This window comes from Vulpes vulpes, chromosome 8 (genome assembly GCF_048418805.1).
Source record: "Vulpes vulpes isolate BD-2025 chromosome 8, VulVul3, whole genome shotgun sequence".
NCBI lineage: Eukaryota > Metazoa > Chordata > Mammalia > Carnivora > Canidae > Vulpes > Vulpes vulpes.
In genome coordinates, this window is record NC_132787.1 from 15048628 (window position 1) to 15071214 (window position 22587).

A 22587-nucleotide genomic window follows, 5' to 3' on the forward strand; every position below is an offset into this window, starting at 1 on the left:
TTTAAGGAGAGTCGTGCAGCCAATTTCCAAAGGTTAGGTCAGCAGGTCTAGAACAGCTATTAATTGTAAAGACAGCTGAACATAATTAATTATAAATTAAAATTGTTCGAGTTTAGTTTTAATATCCTGAAATAGGGCATCATGAGTGAGAATCAGTAGAAATAAATGCCTGGGGTCAGAGTCCTGCTCAACTTCCACATAACATGAATTCCAACTCTTCTCACAGTAGGAGTGTAGGATTCCTCTGTATGGTACGCACATACTGACATACTTCAGCACGGAACAGTCAGACAGTATATTCTCTGTTATAGGATAATACTTTTGGCTAATTATGGCTCTAAGGAAGAAATTTTACAAAAATGGGCTTACATTTTCAAGGGAGAAATAACTTGTTTTCCTGCCCTTGACTTGGCACCATTAGTACAATTCTATTTTTCTCTTTTTTCAGAAAGGATTCTTTGATCCTGGACATTGGTATTTTGTCTGCCACTCTTACCAGGCACTTAACAATTATATTTATAAACTTGACAAGAGATTTTAGAAACTGGCTGAGAGCCTATGATGGGGGAAATTTACTTCATTCTTCTTGCTTCTGTTTTCTTTTCATAAGAAGACACTCGCTCCTTATAAACATCTTCCTTAACTGTGGCATAGCCCTAGGGAGTCTGTGTAGTCACTGTGACCTAGCTAACCTGCCCTCGTGTCAGGCAATATTCAGACCAGCCAGGGCCTCACTGTCACCTCCATTCACTGTGGCTTGCCATGCCTAGAAAACAAAGGGCAACAGTAATTACTTCCCAAAAGGTAGGCACCTGGGAAGGCATTATTTGGTGATAGTGAAAAGAAATTAAATTAATAAAGATACACCTAGAGAAAAACAGAATAGAATTGGAAAGGCCAAAAGAAAGTTTATTTTAAAAGAAATAATACCTCTGGGGAACCAAGGGTTGCAGAAGGGGGAGGTGAGGGGGAGGAAGGGATAACTAGGTGATGGGCATTAAGGATAACTAGGTGATGGGCATCACACATTATGAGATGAGCACTGGGTGTTATGCTATATGTTGGCAAATTGACTTTAAATAAAATATATAAAAAAAAGAGATAATACCTCTTTTTCTTTCTTTTCTTTCTTTCTTTCTTTCTTTCTTTCTTTCTTTCTTTCTTTCTTTCTTTGTTTTTGTTTTTGAGCCTGATAAGATTTAACAGCTTTTTCTCCTGTTTTCTTAAGAGGAAACAAACTCTCACTCTTATGAAATACTGTCCCATCCGTAACTACACACATTCAGTGAGACGTAAGTTATTGTAAGTACACTTGTGGCTACAACACATGATTTTCTGTAATTATTTGAGATATCATGATAGAAAGAAATGCTCTCCCATTTGGGGTCATGATCATCATCTTAGGAAAATGCCTATGGATGGGTCAGACTTCTCCACCCTGGACTGGTTTCAGCCAAGAGCCTCTTCTTGTTTATCGGTAAAGATTGTGCCAGTTCTCATAACTCATGTGCAACCACAAGGGCCCTCCTTGTAAGGGGTCAAGGACCCTGATCTGCCCTCCTTATTATCTGAGAGTTGAGCTCAAGGGGGAAAGAATATAATATAATTTTTCTTAATTGTGCTTGTAAAATATACAATTCTAAATGAATGCCAGGATTACAAAAGGTGTTTTTCCCCCTAAAGATATTTATTTATTTATTTATTGATTGATTGATTTATTTATTTAAGGGAATACAAGCAGTGGGGAGGAGAGAGAGAAGCAGTCTCCCTGTCAGCAGGGCTCTTGATTTCAGGACTCTGGGATCATGACCTATTTAACTGACTGAGCCACCCAGGTGACCCCAAAAGGTTTTAAAAGAGCCTGAGTGTACATAGCTAGCAAAACTGGCAAAATCATGTCTGATTCTTTCCCTTGAAATAACACGAAAGCATATTGTTTACAACCTATAATGATAGTCACTTTTTGTTTCATTTTGTTCTTCAAACCACTCATAAGTACTGTGATAATATTATCTAAATATGGAGTCAGAAAATAGTAATCTACTGAATGCAAAACCATATCACAAATAAGTAAAATAGAGAGTCTAACCAGCTGTGTAACAAAGAAATCTTATTAGAAATATATATATTACCCTCGTGAATTGCTCATGAATGTGCCCATTAATTTTTTATAGGATAAATATTAACATCACCTAAATTTACATGTTTGTTTTATAGCTGCACCTGCAGTATTTATGATGTGTTGACATTTGTGAAGGCTTTAAACATGAGGTAAGCTGAAACTGTTATTAAGCAAATATTCAAAATGTTAATTTGATTAATCAAAGGAAGAGGATCTAAGTAACTAAATATCATTACATTGCATCTCTCCAGCTTCAGGGGTATTTGGTCACTTGTAAGGAGTTTGCAGCCAAATCGTATGGTCTGTGGCACAGTGTTACTTGTCAGGCTATCCTTACCTTTTCTTAAATCTTGTAGTGGGACTAGTTTTCCTGGGGTGGGTAGCTAGAGAGAAATGGATCTTTGAGTAGTCTTTGAAGTCACACATTTTCCTTGACCCAATGGCTCACATCATGCCTCTGTGTGATTGCCGTACCTAATTCTGTGCCCTGATCAAAATTTTGTCAGCCATATTTTGTGATCAAATGATAGAGTTAAAAGAGCATGTTGCTCAGGCACTATGTAACCAGTCACCTTATATAATTTAGATTCTACTAGAAGATTTTATTTATATGCTTCTTTCTTTTTCTTTTCTTTTCTTTTCTTTTTTCTTTTCTTTTCTTTTCTTTTCTTTTCTTTTCTTTTCTTTTCTTTTCTTTTCTTTTTTTCTTTTCTTTTCTTCTTTTCTTTTCTTTTCTTTTTTTTTTTGAAAAAGGAAGAGAGAGAGCAGAGAGGGAGAGAGAGAGAAGCAGACTCCTCACTGAGCATAGTGCATGATGCGAGGCTTGATCCCAGGAGTCTGGGATTGTGACTGAACTGAAGGCAGACACTTAACCGACTAGGCACCCCTACTTGTTTTTTTTAATAGCTCACAAAATGCTATTTATAATAGGGTTAGAGAATGTTAAGGTAGTTGGCAAGTGAAAAAGGTAGGGTCTTGAAAATCATGGCCAACAAAACCCAGGGGTTACACAAACCAGAGCTGAGTTGGAAACAAAAGTAAAATTCTATTGTCGGTCCCTTTAGCTATTAAGGTGCAGTGACCATGTTGCTGGAAATTCATCTATGGCTCGTGGCTTGGGTCCATGTAAATGTACAAAAGCATATATTAATAAAAATATAAATAAGCCAAAGCAAGGCTGCAGTTGCAGAGGCAGAAATGAAATCTCTTTGCAAATGCTGTCACATAAATAATGCCATTTTATAGATAAGACATTTCTTATAAAAATCTTTTGACCCATGAAGTTTTATGCATTTGGTCTGGATGTTGGTCCATTTTATCCATACTGCGATGTACTTTGACAGAAGTCACTGCCCATGATCAGTTCTGGGCCATGTAATAAAACCCAAATGAACAGGGTGAGCTGGGGATGGAGGTTGGAAAAACCAGAATACAGCCTTTGTAGTAAAAGTTAGGATATGACCAGGATCGAATACCAAATTAACACATCAAGATTTATTAGCTCCAAGTAGGTCAAGTACAACTTGGAATGCAGCCATGGCACCATAATTATGAATGCCTGACTCTGGGCTCACTAAGAAGTTGGTCTCATGTCTCATATTTCATTGGCACTCCAGCTTCCACTCCCACTCACATCTTTGTGTTTAGCCAAGAAGCTGAAAAGCATAGCTTTGATCTGATCATCTTTCTGTAGTTTTATCTAGATCTAGTCTTAATACCATGTGGGTTTGACATAAGGTTAGGAACTTAACAATGCAGCTCAAGTACAGGATTTTATAACATTGAAACTGAGGCCTAAAACAAGAATTTATATTTCCAAAGCAATTAATTTATTATAAATCCCTTTAATGCATATTTTCTTATTTATTGTATAATAACCCTAACAGATAAATACAGTAGATGTTATTACTCTGATAATATAGATTTGCAGTTCATAGTACTAAAGGATTTTTGTTTTATATTTTATAGATGAATAAAAAAGCCAGGACTCAGATTTTGGTGTTTTGATTTCAAGTTTAGTCCCTTCCTATGAGATTTTATTCTTTGATGAACTGGAACAGGCATTAGCCCAAGATTGCAGTGACTGTGTCAGACCTGTGGTTCCCAGCTCAGCTCTGTACAGCGTACACAATGCCATACATCAGATCAGCACCCAAAGCCTTGCCTGGCCCAAGAATTGCATGCGCATGCATTTTACCAAGCTATTGATCTATACATAAATATTTATGAAATAATGATGATATTACACAGTACAGTTTTTATATTAGCATTGTTCCTCCTCAGTAAAGAATTTGTGGTAGCTCTTTGTATAGCAAAAGCCCACAGTTTAATTTTTCTTCTCTCAGTTTGCTGGTCCTCAATTGTTTATGCAGTTTCCACTGGGATATCTGCTTGTTGCTTTAGTGCCTTATTCTTCACAAGAACATTTTTTAATCTTTGCTTAAATACCAAGTTTGCAACAATTGATTTCCACGGAGGATTTTGCTATTCCCCAGAGGACAACGCAAAATGCTGGCTATTTGCTTTTCTTAGCTAACAGAGTCTTTCTTTCCTTCTCTCTCATTTCCAGCTTCTATGTGTGGCAAAAACATATGTATGTTTTTATTTTATAAAATTGGGGTAATACTACATTTACTGCTCCATAACCAACATTTTAAAACTTCACACATTATATTCAATCCCGTGTTCATAAATTTTTTTTTATAAAGAAAAACTACATTCACATATTTTAATGCATAGGTTTTTTTTAAATGCTTTATTTATTTGAGAGAGAGAGATAGCATGAGTGAGGGGATGAGGGATAGAGGGAGAGGGAGAGGGAGAAGCAGTCTCCCCATTGAGCAGGGAGTCTGATGCTTGAGTCCAGGACCCTGAGATCATGACCTGAGCCCAAGGGTGGACACTTAACTGACTGAGCCACCAGGTGTCCCCGAGCATAGATTTTAATAAGTATTAAGCAGTATTCAGATGAAGACATTTAGGTTACTCCCCAAGTTTTTGCTTATAGGCAACAGTGATGAAAACTTGGTATGGAAGTATTTGGGGATATTTCAGATTATTTTCTTGGGATAAGTTCCTAAATTCATGGAATAGATCAGGAGACAAAGACATTTTTAAACACTTTTTAGAAATATGAACATTTCATTTTACATTTAAATTGATTAAACTTTAATTTCATTTTAAATTTCAATCGCATATATGCAAAAATGACTTTCTCATTTTCTGTGAGGGATGAGAAAATTTTGGTAGTAAAAAAACATGTATCTTGATGCCTTCTCTGGTGTCACTTCACCATGATCACAGATAAAATTTGATTTTTTGTTTACTGCCTGAGCCAAGCTAAAGCTAAATAAAGTCGTGGTGTGGCTGCTGCATTTGTAGTTGCTATGGCAGCTAACTGTCCACAAGTGATTTTATCCATAAGTCTCTCCAGAATCAGCTGATTTCAAGAAGTTTCTAAGAAAATCATAGTGACACTTGATGAGGAGTAATAGGAGGGAAGCCTAACAGCTGAAATCAATTGATAAAAGCAAGTATGCAGTACTTCCAAAGAAAGGGAGAGGAGGGGGTGGGGTGTCTGGGTGGCTCCATTGGGTAAGCATCCAATTCTTGTTTTCCGCTCATCATGATCTCACTGTCATGAGAGAGGGCTCCAGTCTGCTTCAGATTCTCCTTCACCCTTTGCCCCTCTACCAGCTGCCCTCACTCCCACTCATGTGTCCTCTTTCTCTTTCTCAAAAAAAAGAAAGGAAGGAGGGAAGGAAGGAAGGAAGGAAGGAAGGAAGGAAGGAAGGAAGGAGGAAAGGAAGGAAGGAAGGAAAGAGAGAAGGCATTGGAGAAATAGCAGCTGGCCAGCTGAGCAAATCTGGGAGGAGAAGGAAAGGAAGAGATGAGACTTCTGGAGCATGCCCAGAGAAAACTGGCACCGCACTTAGCTCAGGAAAAATGTTTGGGTCCAGGCTGGGTGGGACAGAACTCTGACCCTTCGAGTCTGCAGTGAGGGTTAATGATTGACTTACCGAGATATAACCTTAAATTTGGGAAGGAGAGTGCTTTTAGTAACTTGAATGACATCAGCAAAATCCTTTGCCTTGCAACTTAATGCAATCTAGAGAGTAATACCACATCACATTCACAGGTTCTGCTCACATTCAAGGCAAGAGGATCACACGAGGGTGAGAGGCATTGGGGGTCACCTTTGAATTCTGCCTCAGGTGGTTCCTAGGGCCCTGGACCATATATATTACTCAATTTGATACCACCTCTGAGGTAGATATTAATATGAGTCCCTCATTGCAGATGATAAAACTGTGACTCAGGAAGGTTACCTAACCTGCCCAAAGTTATTCAGTTTATCAGTGACAGACTCAACTGGACAAATTTAATTTGTCAGATTCTAGATCCTGTATTATGGAACTTCAAATTCTAGCAAGTTCTCTAAAGTTCTGATGGTGAATCAAAAAGTGTTTGAGGCCCTTGACATCCTTTGAATTAAATATGACCTGCCTATTTGTAATTCTACTTTTATCTAAACATCCCAATGTTATTGATTTCATAATTACTTCATCACATAAAAGTTTGACATACAGAGGAAACTGGGAAATACCTCTAGAAAAAATGTCAATATCTCAATGAATTCAACTCCTTTAAAGTGACAATCAGGAATTAGAGCTGGAAAGCAGTTTCTTGAATCTTTTCACCTCTAACAATAAATAGAGTTCTTTATAAATGGACCTCAATATCATCCATTGTTTTCTAGAGTTCCTTTGCTATTTATTTCCATTAAAGGGAAGTCATTTAAGCTTACTGATATTAATCCTCCAGCTGTAATTTATCAATTTCCTTTGAACTTTCGCCTTGGTAGAGAATAACTATATATGAATAAAAGTTTCTAAAGCCAGCACCTGGCTGGCTCAGTTGGAAGAGCATGTGACTCTTGATCTCAGGGTCGAGAGTTTGAGCCCCATGTTGGGTGTGGAGATTACTTAAAAATTAATAAATAAATAAATGTAAATTTAAAAATATTTTTTATCTATAATATTTTTTAAAAGTTTCTAATCAAAAATAAAATGGTTGTATAACACTGGTTATACTGATAATACATTTATAATGCATTTATTACTGGTATGATTAAATCTTTCAAATTGCTTTCATTAATAACTAGAATGTAATTTTTTAATCTTTTAGTGTAAATTATATCTATTTTAACAGAATACTATATAATATACATTCCTGACAAAGATCCTCTTGTATACGTAAGTAGCACATTCTAATTAAACAAAAAAAAAAGTTAAGATTACTCCCTCTCATTCTTTACTTTGGGGGGACTCCTGGCCCTGAGAAGGCTGTGTAGTCCTCATAGGTAAGTTTTGTGCTAGGTTTTAGGAAAAAAAGTTTCCTTCCAGGTCTTTCCTGAGTTTGCTATTCTTTGACTCTTTTTCCCATTCATGAGGTAAAATATTGAGGATCAAGAGCAGGGATGGTGGGCTCCTGAGTGGCTCAGTTGGTTAAGTGTCTGCCTTCAGCTCAAGTCATGATCCCAGGGTCCTGGGATTGAGCCCCATGTTGGGCTGCCTGCTCGATGGTGAGTCTAATTCTCTCTCTGCCCCTCCTCCTGCTTGTACTTTCTTTCTCTCCCTCATAAATAAATAAATAAATAAATAAATAAATAAATAAATAAATAAATAATCTTTTTTTTAAAAAAGGGCAGGGATGTTAAGAAAAAGGAACTAGAGAACAGGAGTTTCTTGCATCTTCCCTTGAGAATGTTACTGCCTGGGTACCTGGGTGGTGCAGGAGGTTAAGCAGCTGACTCTTGGTTTTAGCTCAGGTTATGATCTCAGAGTCCTGAGATCAAGCCCTGAGTCAGGGTCCACACTCAGCAGGGAGTCTACTTGAGATTCTCTTTCCCTCTCCCTCATTAAAAACAAAAACAAACAAACAAACAAACAAACAAAAAACCAGGGATATTGCTGGGAGAAGGGTCCAAGGAGGACTAACTATATATGGCCCAGCTCAAGAGATTTTGTGATCATTGGGAGTGGGGGGGTCAAAGAAGTCAAATGGTGACTTCATCTGGAAACTTCCCCTCTCTATCACCTCTGAACCTATGTGTTATGAATGGCTAATTAGTTTATTATTATTTACTTACTCATAAGTGTTTATTTTTGTGGGTACTCTTTGCTTTTTCTATTTGGCTTAGCTAAACACACATCAATATATTTACCTGCAAAAGTATACATATTTTTCTGACAATAAATTGTAAGGTCCTTATGGAAAGGAACCATATCTTTCCTCAACTTTTCCTACAAAATGCAGCTTAGTGTTTTATGTGTAATATTTATTGGCCAAAGATTTACTATCTGGTGGATTAGTGAATGATTGATTCCTCCTCTGGCATTCTGATATGCATGTGGAGCCCATCTTCTGTCCCTACTAGAACTGAGATGTCCTAGGAAGGTGACTTGAGCCCAGAAAATGTCCTCTACACCTACATAGAAAGGTAAGGGGAATATGAGTGAAACTGTGCTCAATAAAGCTTCAGAAGGGAAACTGCTTATCTAGATAAGGGAAACCTCAGCAGTTCCTGGGGGTTCTAAATATAACAGTCTGGCTTTTACTACAGTAGTACTTGGTATGAAGAGGTAGTTCACAGAAGAGGGAAAAAGTTACTAGACGTAAGATCTATGAGACGTGTTTTAAGAACTCAACTGGAGAAGGAAAAACAATACTTTAAGAAAAATAGACATTTTTCATAAAACATTTAATCTTAACAATGAACTTTAGGTAAAGTAAAACAGTTTGACACACATTTAAAATTTTGGTAAATTTATTTCTTACATGTTTGAAAATGCAAGTAGTTCTGCTCGATTCCCTGACCAGTGATCAACTTAACCCTGAGCAGTCAAGTTGAAAATTAAGCTGCAGTGCTAGATAAGAGCCATGTTCAGAGTCTAGCTGGAACAGAGTAAATGCATGAAACCTAAGGCAAGAGCAGCTAAGAGGTAGGCTAGTAGTGATATCTTTTAGCTGATTAGACTAAATATTTGGAGAAGTCTAGGAAAATTACCTTGTTTTCCAGATGCAAGGCAAACTTCTAGAGGTAAAATAGGACAGATCAAAGGTATATCACTGTAAGTAAGTAGAGCAATGCATAGAAAGCCCTAGTAACTTGACATCTAGTTTCCACAGGAAAGTTGCCACATCCTGTGTCCCTCTTTGGGCATTTCATTCAAACAGGGGTCTCTGCTGGATAATTTACAAATTCTTGTTTGATAAATGAGAACTCTAGATGTATAAAATAGCTAACACCTTACCACTAATCAAGGCAGTGGCATCAAACTGTGTTAGTGGTCATTGCATTCTTCATAGATATACACTGGCAGCTTTTTTTTAAAATAATAACTTTTAATACCAAAGTCTTGACCAAAGAGTCTCAGAAGCATCAATGTAAAAAATAGTTATGTAAGTATAGAAAGAAAGAAATAAAGCAAAACAAAACAAAAGGGAAAAAGGGGAACAATATAAACATCTATCAAGAGGGTTTTCATTAGGGAACCCTGGGTGGCTCGGTGGTTTAGTGCCTGCCTTCAGCCCAGGTTGTGATCCTGGAGTCCCAGGATGATGTCCCACGTCGGGCTTCCTGCATGGAGCCTGCTTCTCCCACTGCCTGTGTCTCTGCCTCTCTGTGTCTCTCATGAATAAGTAAATAAAATCTTTTAAAAAATATATAAAGATAAAAAAAAAGAGAGGTTTCATTACATAAACCAACATACTCAAATCATGGAATACTCTGGATTCACTTCAAAGGGTGAAATATTTCTATCATGTTGACATGGAAAGGTGTTCACAATATATTTTAAATTCAAAAGCATGGATTTAGAAACAAGATATATGTGTAACAAATTTATTTATATATATACATATTGAATCATATAAATGAAGATAAACCGATGGGTAGATATAAGGAGGTAGATAATTGACTCAATATAAAATAAGTGATATTTGTAGATGTCAGAAATTAAAATGGGTCATCTTGGGATAAAAGCCATTGTTTATTGCTTAATAGTTTTTGTTTTTGTTTTTGTTTTTTTTTTTTTTTAGAGAGAATAAGGATAATCAGTTACGAGGGATTTTTCAAGGCTTCACTGGATATTCACTACAGCACTAACCAAACTATAACTCTGTGAAATGAAAAATTCACTATTCAAGAGGAGACTTAAGCCTGAGTACTTGGCCTTAGTAGTTGTTATCTGAAACTAATGTGCTTGGAAATTCCAAGTACTGGCCTGCTTTTTGAAAGAAATGATTATTTTTAGAGTTATTATATCATTCCTACTAAAATAAAGAAACATATAATAGGCATCATTTGTGTTTCCTCCTAACTGGTAAATAGAGTGCTATGAATCCCTCATATCAGTCACTCTCAATGTGATTTTTGAAACATATCTAGCACCTTTTCTTCCCCTCTAGAAACCCGAAGAAATGTAGTAGTTTTTAAAGTATGGTTTCTCTGTCTTTAATAATGGAGATTAAGTACCTACACTGAGTCCCCAGATGTATTTAATAAACTTGTTGCCTCTCTTTGAAGGTGAATGTCTTCAATTTTTAGAAGTTGTTATTTTGTACAATAAACATATTTTCCTACAAAGCAGACATACTTACCATTTCCCAGTATTTATTAATATTTCATATTACTTCAGTGATGAGAAAGACAATGCAATATGGCCAATATTTGGGAGTCAGGAACCCGTTTTTAATGCTCACTCTAGACCCACCATCAAATCTCAGTTCTACCCTTTGAGATAACAGTGATTTGAGCTTTTAGCATGAATTAGAGCCTATGTGACAACACTGTACAGTTCATAATTTTACAGTAGTATGCAGAAGTCAGTGTTTTCTCATCAGGCAGCTATGATGTCTAGATTGACCACTGTAATTCACACTTACCTCCCTTCCCCCTAATCTTGACACCCCAACCCCAAACTCATCCCTTTCAGTAAATCAAGATGTTATTACAAGATAAATGAAGATAAATGACCTTATTTTACTAAAATATTTACTAAATTTTACTTATTTACTAAAAGTATTTCTCTTACCCTTCTCTCTCTTCTCTTCAGCTCATCATCGTCTCTCTGTTCCACAAATTGATTATGTGGTTAATGCTTCTTTTTCAGAAGCATTTTTGCAGATGGGCTGGAGAACTTTCATGATCTATTAAAAGTTAATGCTGCCAGAGAGGGCAAAAACTCTAGTTAGTTTTCAGAAACTTTGGTCCCTGGGGGAGGATTTAAGTTCTGTGACTCTAATTATTTTAGAAAGTCAATTTTTCAAGTGACTAGATGGAATAGTCCCTGGGGAAGTATTTGAAAACCTGTGCTTTCACTTCAATCTATTAGCGACCTAGTCAGTACATTTTTGTCATTTCCATGACCTATAAAATGAGACTGGGAATCTTACCTTATTCTAAGAAATAAATAAAATAACAGACTTGGGAATTGCCCTGAAAGCAAAGATATTCAAATAATACAACTATTACTTTCATTTTATAACTACTCTAGGATGTATATCACTCTATACTCATATCTCATATATCTAAAGAAGCATGGTGTGAAGCACTAGTGTGATATTTTACATATATAAAATTAAGTTTGTAATACTGTTTGGATGAACAGAACATTTGTAATAAAAAATTACAGAGAACAGTTGTAATCTTATCTCAGTTTTAGTCTCCAAAATGTTCATCTATTTTGTTTGTTCACAAAATATGAAAACAAATCTTTTATCATCCAGATCAATAATCATAAATCATAATATTTAAAACTCATTTTATTATCAGGAAACCATCAATTAAACTGAGTTGACAGGAAAGATTTAAGTTGAATCAGACCCAACATGAGTTTATCCAATATTAATGGACTTCTAGTAGGTTCAATTTGCAATATCACATGTGTATGTGTGTATTTATGTGTGTATGTTGAGCTTTAAAATATCATTGGATTAACTTAAAAAAAAACTTTGAATCATATTTCTACAAGATGCACATCGCATTTCTATGGAACTACCAGAATCTGAGTAAAACAAAATTTGAGGCTTCTCGGGAAATTTACTGTCCAACTTTTAGACAAAAACAAGTGGAGAATTGGTTCTAATTAGAACATCTGGGGAAACCCTATTCCTGTCATAAATACCTGTCTTAGATTAAAATATATCCCATCTATCTGATAATCATTCAGAAAGGGAGTTAGGAGTTTTCACTTAGCTCACTATTGAGGCCATCATGCTTGGCAGTGAGGCATCTGAGATGGGGGAAGGAAGTAATTGTTCTACATATCTGGGGGCAACAGGCCAATTTTCCTTTAAGTCTCTCCTAACTTAAAGGAAAAATTAAGTGATTGATTCTTGCTTAGGCAATCTCTTCAAACCAAACTGTTACCCAACATTCATTAAGCAGATTCTCTCTTTCCTGGGAAAGCCTATGGTAAATAGCATAACATTTTTACCTTATTGCTGAGAGAGTCAGAGAGCTGGGTATAGGGGAAGAAGGAAATTTGCTAATCGATAAATACATTTCTGCTTCACTTCACCTGACCCAAGTTAAACTTTCAGGCAAGTTACAACCTAAGAGGTGTTCAGGAATAATAACTAAATTCATTAGGTTGAAATATCTCAATACCTGGATATGAAGTACTCCCTCTTTGGGGGTCCTTAACTCAAGAATTTCAAGTACCACAGAAAATAGTTTCTTTCTTATCCTGATACTGGCAATGTGTTGGAGACAACCCAAATGTGGCGTTTATGGGCCTAGTATTTATATGTGTCTAGATTTATATGGGTTTCAGATTGAAGGAAAACCATGAAATAAAAATATGATTTTTACCCTAGAGATTTGGGTCTTATAGAAAGGAACCTCTTCAGTTGAATAATCCCTTGGTTCACCAAAGAGAGATCTACTACATGAACCACCTATTTGTGATATTTCCCTCATATGCTGGGGTCTCTCAACATGGTGTGTTTGCCTGTAGGTTTTAATCTAGAATGGATGCCCTAGGGACACAAAAGCTCCCCACTGATACTCTAGAAATATGCAGTGAGGTTTCCCTTCACTGGGATTGTGTTCATGGGGTGATAGTTTCTTTCAGAATCATGTACAATAGAGCCAGCACAGCTAATCAATGAGCCAAGTGTGGTGATGCAATGAGTCAAGTGTGGTGGTTCCTTCCAAGTGTGTAGCTTTTCCATTCTTCAAGAAAAAAAAAGATGGAAAGATTTTTGTGTAGGTCAATATTGACTATTTGATAACAGTCTTGTCCTTGAGAATGTAGACTGTAAACTAGAAACATCAAGTTTATCATTGTAGAGATTATAAAATTGGAGCAATTTTTGGCATTGCCACAGGCAAGAAATTTCTGCATGGATTTGTACCAGCTGTCTTACATGTAACAGAAAGGAGACTTGGTTACACCTCAAATAGAAAACACTCCATTCTCCAATCAGGCACATCTAACCCGGGAACATTATTTTCTGCTGCCATCTTTTTTGTGATTATATTAAATGAATACCAATCACTCTTGCTTGAACAAATGACTGTTTAACCACTTTGACTTTTTTGAATTCTGTTGTTTTCATTTTATAAATTAATAAACATTATATTTTAGAGGACTTTTAGGTTCACTGTGAATTGAATGGAAAATGAAGAGGGTTCCCATATATCTCCAAGTCCCCATATACCACTAGCTCCACTACTGTTGATATTCCATACCACAGTGGTACATTTATTTTAATTGATGAATCTACATTGGTACAGCACTACCCAAAGTCCAGTTTACATTAAGGTTCACTGTTAGTGTTGTACATTCCATGGGGATTGAAATATGTATAATGACATGCATCCACCACTGTAGTATCATACAGATTAGTTTAGCTCCCTCAAAGTCCTCTGTGTTTTGCTTGTTCATCTCTCCCTCCTCTCTAAGCCATGGCAGCCACTAAACTTGTTAACTTTTCCAGAATGTTATATCGTTGAAATCACACCATTGGTAGCCTTTTCAGATTGGCTTCTTTCACTTAATAATGAGCATCTAAGTTTCCTCCAGGTCTTTTATGGTTTAGTAGCTCATCTCTCTTTAGCAGTGAATAATATTTCTTTTTTCATTTTCCTTTTAGCACTAAAAATTTTTCATTTTCTGGATGTGCTACAGTTTATTTATCCATTCATCTCCTGAAGGACATCCTGGACATATTTGTAATAGTTTCTTTTTCCTTTCCCCTGCCATTAGCACTAGAGGATTTTTCTCTGATTTTCACTATGAGGACCTGATAGAGCTCCTGGAAATAGAACTCACAAAAGTGTGAATCCTTGTCTGATTGGGCCCTCCCAGGGTTTTTAATTCCCAGACTTGTCTACACTGAGCTGTCAGCAATTTGACAATTATAGTTCAGGTTTTCCTATCCCAGCATTGATTCTTGTGGAGCCTTCAGTTCATAGGTTTCTGCTTCAGTAAGCTGTGATGCTCTATACCTACCTGTCTCCCAATTTTTGAGGTAGCAGTTTGCCCTATGACCTTACTTTTCTGACACATCTAAGAAGCCTAAAGAAGGCCTGAATGTTAATTCTCTATTTAAAACCAGGGAGGCTAATCTCATCAGTTGAAGTGATTTTATGTCCTTTAACTCAGCCAAGGCAATCACAGAACTGACTCAATAAGACATTAAATATGGCTAAATGTCAGCCAGTTCCCTATTTCACATTCTTAACTAATTTTCAATCATTTTATCATCTCTCTGCTAAAATCACCCCCTAGTACTGTCATTGTATGAAGGCTATTCAGGCCTGTTTGAAGTATATTCCTTCCACCTTGACTTTTAGAACTCAGGACAGTGGAACAAGACAAAGGGTTCTGATCTCACCATCAGTAGTGAAATCTGCAGCTTTCCTTGATTGGCATTTCTGTTTCTTCTCTTCATTTATGACGCTGATACTGAGGATTTGCACACTGAAGTACAAGCTTATAATCAGCCTGCCCCAAATGGTGCCTTTCTTTCTCTGTGGTCCTGAAGTTTAAATGTCTCTTAGAAGAATATGAGACCAGGTTTTCTAGCAATCAATAAGTAAAGTATCCATTACTGTCAAATTTACAAAAATATAAATCTAAGAATGCCCCATACAGGCAGGAAAAATAAAACCTGGCATTATTTCACACTCTTTAGATCCTAGTCTAAGTCCCAAAGGAAGATTTATTCTAAAGAAATATTGTATCCTTTGGAATCCAAGAAGAGAGATAAATATAAGTGGAATTGAAGAAGGAACTAGAAAAAGAAATCAACAAGCTATTCATCAATGCTTATCGAGTCTGCGTCATCTCTTTTCCTGTAGGTTGCTTTTCTCTGCTTTTCCAGTCACCCTGCAGAGATTGCTTGGCAGTTGTTGCAGTTGGAGGGTGATAATTAATCACGCGCCTTTCCCCCTATGGGTTCTGAACCAATTTTAGAGATGTAGGAATCAGACAGATGAAGACAAAAATATCAGCCTTATTCCTAGGAAGACTGGATTGGAGGATGTGGGTTGGATTTAAGGCCAAATGGGCTCCTGCAACTTTCCCTCCTAAATTAAGTCCTCTCCGAAATACAAGTCTCACCCTTGCAGGGACAAAGTCTCTCTAGGAAATGTACACCATGGAGGGATAAGACAAAGCAAACAAATTCTGGGGATAGGAGCAATTTGCGTGCAAGGTTTTATGAGTAGGGTGGAAGGAGAGGGACTGAACTACTCTGGGAAAAAGCAACTGTTGAGAACAAAAGGACATTCATTTCTTCTCAAGTAAATCATTTTAAAATTCCTGGCGAAAAAAAATTATAGTGACAGTATAGGTCAGGTGTCTTCAGTAGATTCAGTCAGTGGTAACCAAGATAGGTCCTGTACAGGGCAAACTGGGCAGCCAGAAATTCTCCCCATTGGACTTGGGGGCAGGACCACAGAGAAAAGCAAAAGTTGGAGCTTGGCAGATACCTTAAAAATAATCATTTAATACGTGCTTCCAGTAGCTATAAAGGAGTGGAGCCCTTCTTAGGTAGCTTATTATTTTCATGTCATTTCTAACTTGCAAGGAAGCTACAAGAATAGTACAAGGAACTCCCAGATTTGTCAATAGTTTACATATTGTCTCAGTTGCTTTATAATTTTCTTTCTTCATGTCTATCTTTCAGCATTTTTAAACTTTGAGAGCCATTTGGAGATGCCATACACTTTTATCCCTAATTATCTTAGTGTGTTTTTCCTTAAAAATTTGACATTCTCTAAAATAACTGGAGTATAGTTATCATAATCAGGAAATTTAACAATAATACTTTACTATCATCTACTCCAGAGTCCATGTTCAGTTTTGTTCAATTGTCCCAGTAATGTTCTTTTTGGCATTTTTGTTTCTTCAAAGAATTCCAATCAGGATCATAGATTACGTGTAATTATCAAATCTCTTTAGTCTACTTTATTGTGGAATAGTTCTTCAGCCTTTCTTTGTCTCTATGACCTCAATATTTTTGAAATGTATAGGACACTGTGGCATGTCTCTGATCATTGTCTGATATTTCCTTAGAATCAGATTATACTTTTTTTTATTTGATCAAGGATATCACTGAAGTAAGGCTTAAGGTTCTTCTCCATGCATCATGTAAGGAGGCTTATGATGTCAGTTTCTCCCAATTTTGATTATATTAGTTTTGATTTCTTAGTGAAATGGTTATTGTCAGGCTTCTCCATTATAAATTTCTTATTTTCTCATCTTTATTAATAAATGATATGTATGGAGATACTTTGAGATGATGCAAGTTTCCTTTGTGTAATCAAATTTTCACTCACTAGTTTTATCATCCACTGATGATTTTCCAACTTTATTGGATATTAGGTATTTGTTAATATTCATTCCACTGTAAAGAAGAGATTTCTCTTCTTCCTAGTTATTTACTTATTTACCTTATTTATATATTTGGGTTAATTAATTACTTCTTATTCTATTAAAGGATTTATATTTTTGCAGCTATTATTTATCTTCATGTTCAAATTCCTCAGGATCTGGCCAGTGGGAATCCCTTCTGTATCCCTTTATGATGGCCTCATCATTTTTTGTGTGTGTGTGCACTTCTTTACCTTCTGCTGTAACAGAATGTTCCAGACTCAATTCATATTTCTCCTGCCTCAATCCTTCAAGTAGTTTTGGTTCCTTTTAATAGAGAATGGTATTTAGAAACTAAATGGTATTTAGGTATGCTCATTGAAACTGGTATGTCATTTCTTTTAGATAGAACTAAGAAAAAGATAAATATAGAAAGTTGTTCTTTGTTGTCTGATTGCTGTGGCTAGGACTTCTAGTACTATGTTAAATAACAGTGGTGACACTGGACATCCCTGTCTTGTTCCTGACTGTAGAGGGATGGTCTCAGTTTTTCCCCATTAGCTGTGGGTTTTTCACATATGACCTTTATTTTGAGGTATGTTCCCTCTAAATCTACTTTGTTAGAAGTTATGAGATATATATACACATATCAATATATATACCAATATTACTCAGCCATAAGAAGAATGAAATCTTGCCATTTGCAACAACATGGATGGCGTTAGAGTGTGTTATGCTAAGTGAGAAGAATCAGTCAGAGAAAGACAAATACTAAATGATTTCACCTGTATGTGGAATTTCAGAAACAAAACAAATGAGCAAAGGGGAAAAAAAGAGAGAGAGAGGCAAGCCAAGAAATAGACTCTTAACTATAGAGAACAGAGTGATGGTTACCAGAGGGGAGGTGGGTGGGGAGATGGGTTAAATAGGTAGTGGGGATGACGGAACACGCTTATTGTGATGAGCACAGGGTGATGCAGGGAAGTGTTGACTCACTAAATTGTACACCTGAAACTAATATTATACTGTATGTTAACTAACTGGAATTTAAATTAAAACTAAGAAAGGTGTTTTTCTACACATTTTTTATATAATTCTATATTTGATATATTAGAAATCATGACTACACACTGATACAATTCCACTCCCAAACCACAGAGTTTAGTATTTCATTATTTGCCCTTTCTTTATTTGTGTAGAATATCATTGTAAACACTAAAACTTAAACTGGAGGCCATATTATTGCCAGTTCTTTTTTGTATCTGTAAATGTTTGCATACAGTAAAATGCACAAATTTTATGTGTCCAATTTGATTGGTTTTGACAGATGAGCACACTTGTGAAACCCACATCCTATCAAGATATAGAATATTTTCTTTGCCCTAAAAAGTTTCCTCATCCTCCTTTCTGATTTTTTTTCTCACCACATATTAATTTTGCCTATTCGGGAACTTCATGCAGATGAAATTGCAGTTTGTACTCTTTGGATTTGACTTCATTTTGCTCAATCTATCCATAAAATTTAAACTTGTGCTTATGCATATTAGCGTAGTAGTTCATTATTTTTTATAGCGACTAATATTCCACTACATGGATATACCATATTTTAAAAATCCTTCCCAATATTTGGGTAGTTTGCTGTAAGGCTGATATAAAGCATATGTTTTCGTTTGGGAGGTGCAGGGTGGGGAGGTGTGCACACTTAGGAGTAGAATTGCTTAGTCATATATATTTAAGTTTATTAGAAATTGCCAAAATAAAAAAAATTGCCAAATATTTCTCCAAAATTATTTTAACATTTTACGCTCCTACTGGCAGTGCATGAGTTGCTTTACAATCTCATTTCTTGATATTGTCAGTATTTTTAATTTTAGCTCTTCCAGTATGTCTTATGGCATTTCATTGTGGGGTAATTTTTATTTCCCTGCTGATTGATATTAAGTATTTTTATGTACTTACTAAATTACATTCAAATATTTTCTTTTGTGAACTGGGTATTCAATGCATTAGCTTAAAAAAAAAACCTTCCCATTACATATGAGTTCTAAATATAAATCCTTTGTCAGATTTATGTCGTGTAAATATTTTCTCCTAATCCATGCCTTGTTTATTTACATTCTTAATGGTGTCCTTTGATAGACAGATGTTTGTAATTTTGACACTCTAATTTGTTTATTGTTTTTATTTTATGGTTACTGCTTTTTTTTGTGTCCGTCCAAAAAAAAACCTTTGCTTATCTCCACATCATAAGGATAATGTCCTACATTTTATTGTGGAAGCATTAAATATTTACCTTCTAAGTTTAGACATGTAAGTCATCTAGACAATGTTTGAACACACTGTGAGGTAAGGATTGGGGGGGTCTTTTTATTCTATATTGTGAAAGTGTGCCAATACCATTTGTTAAAAGATTTTAATTTCCTCCATTGAATTGCTTAGGGGATTTAGGCAAAAATCATTTGGTTACATGTAGGTGGGTCTATCTCTGGGCTCTTTATTCTGTTCCCTTTGTCTACTATCCTATGCCAGTATTGTACTGTCTTGATTAATGAAGTTTTATAGTAATTCTTAAAGTCAGGTAGTATAAAGTCTCTAATTACATTCTTTTTAAAAAATATTATTTTGGCTGTTCTAAGCTCATTAAGTTTCAATAAGAAAGTTTTAGAAATAGCTTGTTCATTTCTATGTTCTAAAATGTGGCTGGATTTATGTTTACCAGTACAATGAATTTATAAATAAGTTTGGGGAGAAATGATATCTTAGAAATACTTATTCATTTGATAAATAGTATAACTTCATTTGTCATTTTGCTTTGTTTTTTGATATAGTTGACACAATGTTACATTAGTTTTGGGTGTACAATATAATATTTCTACACGTTTCTACATTATGCTATATTCACAAGTGTAGCTACCGTCTGTCATCGTACAGCACTATTGCAAAACAAATGAATAAACAAACAAACAAAAGCAGAAGCAGATCCATAAATACAGAGAACAAACTGTTGGCTGCTAGGGTGAGGAGTGGGGGGGGGGGTGGGCAAAATGGGTGAAAGGGAGTAGGAGATACAGACTTCCACTTTTGGAATGAATAATCACAAGAATCAAAGGCACAGCCTAGGAAATATAGTCTCCATTTCTGCAGTGTTTTGTACTTTTCAATGCAGACATCTTTCACTTTTTTTAAAATGTATTCCTGTGTATTTTATAGTTTTAGTGATATCCTTAATGGGAATTTTTACTTCATTTTTAGTTGTTTCCTGCTATCATACTGAAATACAATGAAGTTTAATTCAATTCTTGTAATCTGTAAACTTGACAGATGTACTTAGTAGATTCAATAGCTGCTTTGTAGATTTCTTAGATCAGGAGTTGACAAAATATGGCATATATAACAAATCTGGCTCACTGATTTTGTAAATAAAGTTTTATTGGAACATGGACATACTCATTCACTTACATACTTTCTATGTTATCTGCACAAGAGTTAAGTGCAATAGAACCCATGAGGCCTGGACAACACACAATATTTACTATCTGGCTCTTTATACAAAATATCTATTAACCCATGCCTAAGATTTCCCTACATATTTAATAACAGCTTTTTTGAACAGAGAAAATTTTACTCCTTCCTTTCCAAGTTTTATGTCTTCTATTCATTTTAATTTTAATTTTTTTCCTAGTTACATTCACTTTGACTATCCCTCTCAGGACAATACTGAATGTTAAGTAATGAAATGGTGATCTTTGCTTTGGCGCTGTTCTAAAAACAATGTTTTGAGTATTTTATCATTAATATGACATTAGCTATAGGTTTGTCATGAATTTTTTTTTGTCATGAATATTTTTAATTAGGCTGGGAAATTTCTCTTTTATTTTGAATTTTCTGAGAATTTTATAAAAATACTTTTATTTTCTCTTGTGGTAGCATCTGTTTTATTTTTTTCGTAAATTTATTTTTTATTGGTGTTCAATTTGCCAACATATAGAATAACACCCAGTGCTCATCCCATCAAGTGCCCCTCTCACCACCCGCTATCCAGTCACTCCCACCACCCCTCTGCCCACCTCCTCTTCCACCACCCCTTGTTCGTTTCTCAGAGTTAGGAGTCTATCATGTTCTGTCTCCCTTTCTGATATTTCCCATTCATTTTTTTCTCCTTTCCCCCTTATTCCCTGTCACTGTTTTTTATATTCCCCAAATGAATGAGACCATAAATGTTTGTCCTTCTCTGATTGACTTATTTCACTCAGCATAATACCCTCCAGTTCCATCCATGTTGAAGCAAATGGTGGTTATTTGTCGTTTCTAATGGCTGAGTAATATTCCATTGTATACATGCCTGGTGGCTCAGTGGTTGAGTGCCTGCCTTTGGCTCAAGGAGCCATCCCAGGTCCGGGGATCAAGTCCCACATAGGGCTCCCTGCAAGGAGTCTGCTTTTTCCTCTGTCTACGTTTCTGCCTCTCTCTCTGTATCTCTCATGAATGAATAAATAAAATCTTTAAAAAACATATTTTTTTGTTGCTTTTTTACCAAATTTTTTTCTTTAGTTGTTGATAATATTATATTTATTTTTCTCCTTTATTCTGGTAATACCACATATTTTCTTAATTCAGTGTTTGGAAGTTAAAACAGCTTTGAATTCCTGAATAAATCCTAGTTGATATAACATATTACTTGATTGTTAATACTTTTTTTGAGAATTTTTGCATTATGTAAAAGACATACTTTTTTATTATTCTTTTCTTATCATTAGTTTGTTTTTTTTTGTACTTGAGTTATGCCTGTCTTCTAAAACAAGGCACTAGTTGTAGATATCCATAATTCTGTGTTTTGTTTTTTTTATTCAGATTGATAATCTTTCCCTTACAATTGGGAGTTTTAAATTCATTAACATATAATGTAATTATTGATTCATTTAGATTTAGAACTATTATTTTGTTGTTTATCTTTTATTTATTCCATCTGCTCACACAAAAAAGGCATCTGTTCAATTTTTTTAATCATCTAGTCCTCCTTTCTTGTCATCTTGTAAATCTAATGTTAATTAGTATTCCATAGTAATTTCTCTTTTGGATTTTCAACTTTACCTCTGTTTCATATTTTGTTGGTTGCTCTAGGGATTGCAATACACATTCTTAACTTTTCATGATGAACCTAAGAGTTGATATTCACAGATATTGAGTTCACAAGAAATATAAGAATCTAGCTATTGTATAGTTTGCTTTAACCCCATACATTGTGATATTGTCAAATATATTACTATAATATATTAGAAGCCCTATGATGATTGTTAGAATTTTTGTCTTAGATAGCCACTCCACTAGGTTTTTAAAGAAATTAAGAAGAAAAATATAGTTTTTATATTTACTCATAAATTAATTAGTTTTAGTATTTTTTATCCCATCATGCACATCAAGTTTCCATAGAATGTGTATCCACTTCAGCAACAATAAGTCTTTCATACTTTCCTCACTACAGACCTGTTAAGTAAAAAATTATTTCAATTTACTATCTGAAAAATGTCTTAAATTTTCCATGTTAGTTTAAGGATATTTTCACTGCATATAAAA

General features: G+C 35.3%; 1 long non-coding RNA gene across 1 annotated transcript in view; it reads left to right on the top strand.

Moving 5' to 3' along the window:
- The first annotated feature begins 8516 nt into the window (after positions 1-8516).
- Positions 8517-22587, top strand: part of LOC140599892 (uncharacterized) — a 93287-nt gene continuing 79216 nt past the window's right edge. The window contains exon 1 of the long non-coding RNA XR_012002906.1: positions 8517-8624. This is a non-coding gene — a long non-coding RNA (uncharacterized lncRNA). The remainder of the gene's footprint in view (positions 8625-22587) is intronic.